The 8,053-nt window shown below is 37.1% G+C and overlaps 1 protein-coding gene across 9 annotated transcripts in view; it reads right to left on the bottom strand.

The window, feature by feature from the left end:
• Positions 1 to 8,053, bottom strand: part of LOC107666096 (RNA-binding protein Raly-like) — an 83,723-nt gene that overhangs the window by 35,353 nt on the left and 40,317 nt on the right. The window contains exons 1-2 of one of the 9 annotated variants that reach the window (XM_016457232.1): positions 3,339 to 3,437; positions 1,078 to 1,279 (exon numbers count right to left, since the gene is read on the bottom strand). The exons of 6 other annotated variants lie outside the window; for them this stretch is intronic. The gene's annotated coding sequence lies outside the window, so the exon portion shown is untranslated. Of the gene's footprint in view, positions 1 to 1,077; positions 1,280 to 3,338; positions 3,438 to 7,446; positions 7,526 to 8,053 lie in introns of those variants that run through there. 2 more of the 9 variants (XM_016457227.1, XM_016457231.1) reach the window with 2 other exon arrangements.

Below are 8,053 nucleotides of genomic sequence, written 5' to 3'. Positions count from 1 at the left end.
TCTTCATCAGTATTTTTGTCTTGTTTTCCACGCAAACGTCTACAGATTCTTAAATCAAGATACACTTACTTGAGAAGCAAAATGACAAAATTAAAAAGTCTTGATTAATGAGAAACTGATCAAAATGAAGTGAGTTTATAATTAAAACAAGAACAAATATCTATATAGGCTCGGAAAACTTGTAGGACTTCAATGTGGATCAATGGTTGAAGGTCCAAATTACAGTTTCAATGCAGCTTCAAAGGGCTCTACACAATCCCAGCTGAGGAATAAGGGTCTTATCTAGCGAAACGATTCGTTCTTAACGACTGATGAAAGAAAGACATGAACATCTTGGATGACATGGGGGTGAGTAAATTATCTGGAAATTTTAATCCTTTAATTTTGTAAAATTTCTCGGAAAACAAGACTTCATACATTCAGTTTGCATATTAAGTAAATGTATTTTGATTTAAAGATGTTTCAATATTTTCATAAAAAATACTGAGGGAGATTTTTTGAAGTATTCAACACTTAAGACTTTCTGCTCCGATTTTAGACCTTTATAGACCTTAAATTGTGGCTGGACGAATGAAGACTTTTAAAGACGTTTTTAAGACCTACAGAAACACTGTATGTAATTGTTTATGGTTCCAGATATTGAACTGGTGACAACGAGAATCATTATCTCAAGCAGAATACCCTTAAATCTAATATACTGAAATAATATTTGTTTTCTTTATTTTCACAAAATCAGGCATAATCACACTTAGAGAACATTGTTTTATGGTATTAATTAGCCAAATATAGAATTTGCTTGTGTTTGGATAAAATTTGCATATTAAAATCCAAGTGCTAATCCTTGTATTTGCTGACAAACAGCATTTTGATGATGCAAATCCACATCAGATTTGTTGTGCTCGTAAACTTTTCCTCCACTGTAGTACGTAATGAGCCATAGTAACAGCTCAAGTCAATTGAATTACTTTTCTTTACTGTCTAATAAACTATAAATGCTCTATGCAACAACAACATAGCACTCGCTGACATAATGTCATATATTTTTTATAGATCAAATGAATCATTCATTCATATAACCTTCTCTTCCCAAATTCAATTAAAGCTTTCTTGTCCAATGGTGAATGCTGTTCCCGCCCCGTCGACACCTCCCGGTCTATTCATCATTGGCTGTTGTTGCTGCCCGTCTCAATCACTTTGCTTTCCTCCTCTAGTTTGGGTATGATGAACGAGCTGGAGGGACTCTCATCTATCTGCTCGGCACCTCCATTTATCGCCGTGGCTGAAAAATAGATGGTGTATGAAGTGTAATTTGGTGCTGTAGCGAGGCTTCTGTCCCAGTGGATGTGTCGTGGGACTTTGATTAAATCCTTCTTATAGGAAATCGATACATTCTTCATTAGGCCTCTCCTTCTACAAGCCTAGGCCTTTTCCTTCTTATACATTTAACCCACACACATAGATGAGGGGGATGAGGTGGAGAACAGAAGAGTATATGAGAGGATGTAGGATGGTTGGAGGCTAAAAGGAGGAATGACCAGGAGAGGATAAGGGGGAAAGGGTAGCCTGACCCAGTATTTAAAGGGAAAAAAGGAAAGTGTAGGGGAATATGGGTGAAAAAAAGAGAATGAAGAAAGCAGAAGGAATGATCAAGCAAAAGAGAGAGACAGATAGGGGCTGATTTTCAAAACCTAGTGAGCCGCCTATCTAGACAGGATCATAAAGCACTTTTTTTAGGTCAAAATCTAATGCGTTACTATACTATGCAATACCATACTGTACTATACAACCGTAAAGAAAAGAACCTAACCCTGATCAAAAGTGACAGTAGATATTTTCAGTGTTAAAACTAATTTCTTTTTCAAATATATTATGTTCCTTTGAACTTTCAATTATTCAAAAACCCTTAAAAATGTTTGCACAAAAATAATAAGCAGCACAATGCTTTTCAACATTGATAATAATAAGAAATATTGCTTGAGCAGCAAATCAGCATATTAGAATGATTTCTGAAGGATCATGTGACTGAAGACTGGAGTAATGATGCTGAAAATTCAGCTTTGCATCACGGGAATAAATTATATATTCAAATTGAAAACAGTTACTTGAAATTGTAATAATATTTCACAATATTACTGTTGGGGTGGGGTATGATGAAAATCTTTATATCAGAGTATAACTAATTTTATATCATGGTAACAGAAAAGATCACATAATACAGTTTTTTATGCAGCACATTTAACCCAAATTTTTTTTTGTATATTAACTTATTAAATGCATGCAATGATGAATAATGTCAATTAAATACTCTATAAAAATACAAGTCACTTCAACTTGATGACCAAATGGCGAATGACAAGCTTGCATCAGTGCAAAAACAGCTTTACATTATGTAATAGGTAAAAATGAAAGACTCACATTAGTAAAACTAATATTACAAACCGAATATTTCAGACCCTATAAATACACATAAACATACACATAAGTTACAGTACAGTATACTGTAAATGGTATAGACAATTATAACATTCTTTTCTTATTATATACTGTATGTACAGTATGTGCTATGTATTTTTGTGCTTATTAGAGCACTGGGTTGTTAGCTTAAAAACACAAATGTCTATTGCAATCAATTGTGATTAATAGAGTAAAAAAAAAAAACAGAAGCGTACAAATCTATTTTCAGTAAACATGCCTGAACGTGTATAAATAAAGACTCCACACAATAGCGCTCTTCCCATGAAGCTCACAACTGTTTCCAATGGAGGTTGTGCTCCATTGTGCTCCGCGAGTTGCTACCTATGTGAAGCATTTCATATCAGTCACACGTGAAGAAGCTATCACAGCAGTCACTGTTTTGGATTTGAAGTCCTGCTTGAGAGACACCTAATTCCCTTTGTGCATGCCACACACCGCACACCGCTCGACTCGAGTGGATTAAACTGAATCACAAAAGATCAACAGTCGATATTGCAAATGCTAAAAGGCTGGCGCACACAAGCTGTGCCGCTAGTCATGAATTGAGAGCGCGAGAGAGAGAGAGAAAGAAACAAAAATCACCACTAATGACCAGCACTTGCCATATGGGTGGGACGAACACTGAGGCACATGCTTTCATCCAAACAGACCTAAACTTGACCGCATAACGGGCTCTCCAAGCCAAATGCCTCAAAAGCGGTGCACAAATGGCTATATGTGGCCAAATTTACTAAGAACATCAGGTTAGCCTTCTCTAAATGAGATCTATCAGAGCACATCACCTCTAAACGCACTGGCCAAGCAGCTATAAAAACATTACTGCCAATAAATAACATGCAGCGTTTAAACTTAGCAGGTCGTACCATGCAGAATACTTTGAACTCTCTGGACAAGTTACCAAGTTAAATAATTTGAAAGGCCAGAAACAGAACTCCTCCCCGTTTCTGGCCCTGGATGAAATATTTAATTTATCTCCCTCGTTGATAGACTGTCTGGCCTGCGCTGGCCCAGCATAAGGACGACCTCTGCCAGAGGTATTTTAATGAGTTTGTGAGTGTCACCTGCTGTCAATTTCAATTTGAGATGAAGAACTCCCTGGAGGCTAATTTGCTCTTGTAGGCAGTACGTTACTTCCAATTGGCAGCTAGCGACGGATGCTATATGCTTTGTAAGCACCCATATCTCTCTTTATTTCTCTTTTACTTTAACAGACACACATGCTGCATCCCAATTCTCATACTATGTGTCCTATATACAGTACAAACGTAAAGGTTATGTTAAGAATAGCTACTCTACTTCTGTATATGCAGTATGTAGCATGTATTGTAGTATGCAAATTTTATACACACATGGAATACCCAGATGATTACATGAGCAAAATGTTACACTGGGTACTGTATCCCATAAAGCAACGCACACAGCTTGATCTACCATTTTCTGTGTGATAAATTAACTGACAATTCAATTGTTGATGAAGTATGATTTTTAGGTATGCATGTATGCACCATGTTCTTTGAATTGTGATGCAATATCAACTATAAAGTAATTTACTATAAATTAGTTTATAAATCAATGAATTTTTGTCATCATTTACATGCACCACATGTTGTTCCAAAACTGATTTTCTTCTTCTGCTGAACGCAAAAGAATTATGTTTTGAAGAATGTTGGTAACCAAACAGTTACTGGAAGCCATTGACTTCCATAGTATGGGGACTAGAAACTGTTTAATTACCAACATTCTATCCCTTTAACTTATACAACTGTTCAAAATTGTTTGATTAGTAGTTAGTATACAGTTATTTTTTATGTTTCAAATAATACTTTGTATTAAATTAATCAAAAGTGACAGTAAAGACTTTTATAACGTTAAGATTTCTGTTCAAAATAAATGCTGTTTTTGAACTTTCTATTCATCAAAGAATCCTGAAAAAATGTATAATTGTTTCCACATATATATTAAGCATCAAAAACAGTTTTTAACAACATTGATAATAATAAGAAATGTTTCTTTAGCAACAAATCGGCATATAAGAACAATTACTGAAGGATCATATGACACTGAAGACAGGAGAAAGTTTTGCCATTACATTTTAAAATATATTAAAATAGAAAACACCTAAATTGTAATAATATTTCACAATATTGTTTTTACTGTATTTTCAATAAATTCAATGCATACCATGCTGAGGCTTCTTCCAAAAACATTTAAAAAATCTTACCTACTCCAAACTTTTGAATGGTAGTGTATAGCAGTGTTTCCCAACCTTTTTTTAGTTGCGGCACCCTTTGGAAATTTTAACAAACTTGTGGCACCCTACAAAATTATTTTTGTCACAATATTTGAATTTCTAACATCGATATGAATGAACAGGGAAGAACTGCAGAATATAATGTCATACAGATATTTGTAATATTATTAAAAATGTTTGTCCATCAATGGTGGCAATCAGTAGGCTAATTTCTAATGAAGAGACCAATTTATATGACAGATTTTAATGTAGGCTTTTGCCAAAATTTCGGTGCATCTCTAATTATTGGCGACATCAGAAATGGATATTATATAATAGATGCTTTTTTGAACATTTTAGCAATTTAAAAATATTAAAAAAGGATTTTTTACACGGCACCCCTGCTCTCGACAGACAGCACCCCGGTTGTGAAACACTGGTGTATAGTACAGGGCTGTCCAAACTCGGTCCTGGAGGGCCGGTCTCCTGCAGAGTTTAGCTTCAACCCTAATTAAACACACCTGAACCAGCTAATCAAGCTCTTACTAGGCATAGAAACTTCCAGTCAGGTGCATTGAGGCAAGTTGGAGCTAAACTCTGCAGGACACCAGCCCTCCAGGACCGAGTTTGGACAGCCCTGTATGAACAAATTAACATGGTACTCGAAGAACTTATATTTAAAAATAGCCACTCAGTTATTTTCAATTTTTCAACTTTTCCAATCTGATGGCTCCTCAGCTCACTTTGGCATACATTACATTAGGGAAGTAGGCATATTCAGAAGCAGAGCACATCTTTTCTTGACTCATTATTGGACTGAAATGCCAAAAGCTGACATCTATTTATCCTCATTGCAAGTGAACCCATATTTAATGTAGTCGTGACTCGTGACCCTCCAGTCCATAACTGCTGCCCAAAAGGATGTACTTTCCTTTCAGGGAAGCTTACTGTACTTTTGGTGTGAAGTATGTGAATTGGGATGCAGCCATACTAATGCTAATGCTTCCCTCTCCTCCAAGCCTTGTCTATTATTCTTGTCTTTCTTCTCATTCTTCCCTCTCTTTCTTTCCTTGGCTTGCTGAAGGGGAGGTTCATTATGTGCTCCCCGTCTCAAGGTTTTGTGGCTGACACTCAAGGTTTCTGCTCAGCTTAGTGGATCATCCATCAGAGCCTGTGCTGCTTTCATAGGAGAACGATCCAGAAACTCTTCTCAGTTTTCAAATGGTTTGAAGAGAGAAAAATAAAGGGGAGTAACACCAGCTCGAGGTTACAGGTTGTTTAAAGGGATCATTTACGCAAAAATATCAATTCTGTCATAATTTACTCACCCTAATGCTGTTGTTTCTTTCTTCTGGGGAACATAAAGGAAGATAATCCGAAGAATGTTGGTAACCAGAGAGTTTTGGTTACCATTGATTCCATGGTATGGAAATAAAATACAATGAAGGTCAATGGGAACCAAAACCATTTGGTTACCAGCAATCTTCATAATATGTCCTTTTGCAAATGATAGAAAGTGCATTGATTTCCATTGTAATAACAAATAAAAAACAATAGAAGTCAATAGGAACCAAAACTGTTTGGTTACCAGCATTCTTCAAAATATCTTCTTCTGCAGATGACAGAAAGTCAAACAAAGTTGGAACAAGGGTACTCTCAGCCTCAGACGTCACGCCCACGGCCACAGCCACGGACCGTTGGCTAAACGTCTGATGCATACAGCACACAAAAGTGGAAACACTTCAGGAGTTTCGAAGTCATCATCGGATTGGTTGAATTATACAGGATTTCCGGGAGACGTGTGTGTCGCGTTCTTGAGCGTTCCACCTGGAAACAAAGATTCCGTGCCGCCAAACCCCCTCACGAAAGAAGAAAGCCGTCGTGCTTACAACTGTGACGACGAGCGCTTATCAGGATCAACTAAACGCTGGATTTTCAAAAGTATGTGAAAAATTTAAAGTTCGCGACATAGAGAGTTTTACACACCAGTCTGTTATTGTGGCGACATTTCCATGCCCCGAAATGTGACGATGAACGAAACGAACTGTGATTGGTTGTTTGACATGTCGGTCAAACAGCCTCATGGGCGGGCCTAGGCCAATGAAAGCTGCCATGGATTCCAGACCTTCAGCCATCAGTCTGAAGGTCTGGCTATGCGAAACTAGAACAAGGGTGAATAAAGGGTTAACATTGATTTCCATTGTATAAACAATAAAATACGATAGAAATCAAAGGGAACCAAAACCAATTGATTACTAGCATTCTTCAAAATATCTTCTGCAGATAACACCACAAAATATTTAAAGCAGATAAGTCATAGAGGTTTGCAGTGAGGGTGTGTAAATGATGACAGCATATACATTTTTGGGTGATCTGTCCCTTTAATTGAGCTTGTTAACACAAGGAGGTGTATAATAACCTCAAGAAAGCGATCCGTTAGCATTCGCATTCATCTCAACAGGACCAGCAGCAGGACCACCCAGAATTATGCGAACTGAGCAAATTTTTATGACAACGCTGACTGACTGCATTGACCACATTGAGAGTACTTTTGTCTTTTTGATTGACACCTGTCACATCACCTTACTCAGACCCGTCTTGGCCATACAAAATGCATTTCAAATCTCAATCACCGCCGTCACAATACCACCTCTTCATTTAATCACACACTCACATATTTATTAAATTAATAGATTGTTAATGGACCGTTAAATTAAATTGTATCCTATTTTTTTGCTTACAATAAACGTCTTTCGCTCATCTCTCCTCTCCTGAGCCACCGCCGTTGCCGTTTTCTGCAGTCAGATACTCTCTCTGGCTGTTGTCAGAATAAAGAGGCATTCTGCGCACTTTTCTTTGATGTCTGTGACCCGAAGAGAGGAGAGAAGAGAAGTCGGCAAGATACTTAAAAGGCACTGCTCTGGGAGAAGGAGGAAGAGGGAGCAGGCAGGGAGGAGACATAAGGTACGAGAAAGGAAGAAGAGGAGAGGTACAAAGAAATGTTTGCTCTGTCTCTGCGCTCCTGAGCCTCAGAAGAATAAAAAGATACTTTAGCCTACATTAACAAAGAACTGTGATTTCAAACATATACAGTCACAATAAGAATGTAAAAAAGCTGAGGGAAGGAACATGGCAAAGAATTGCGATGACGTTATGGGCTTTTGAAAAAACACTTTTCTAACTACAAAAGGCTTTTTGAATCAATAGTAAACTTTTATGAGCTGAGTATTCATAGAAGAATTGCTAGAAGTATTTTCACTCCATGGCATTGTTAGAAAAGTGTAATAGCACCAATATTGGCAAGATTTATTTATTAGTGTTGATGCATACAGAAATGATATCACCCCA

The sequence above is a fragment of the Sinocyclocheilus anshuiensis genome, unplaced genomic scaffold (genome assembly GCF_001515605.1).
Source record: "Sinocyclocheilus anshuiensis isolate Anshui unplaced genomic scaffold, SAMN03320099.WGS_v1.1 scaffold447, whole genome shotgun sequence".
NCBI lineage: Eukaryota > Metazoa > Chordata > Actinopteri > Cypriniformes > Cyprinidae > Sinocyclocheilus > Sinocyclocheilus anshuiensis.
This window is presented reverse-complemented; position numbering and strand designations above follow the sequence as displayed.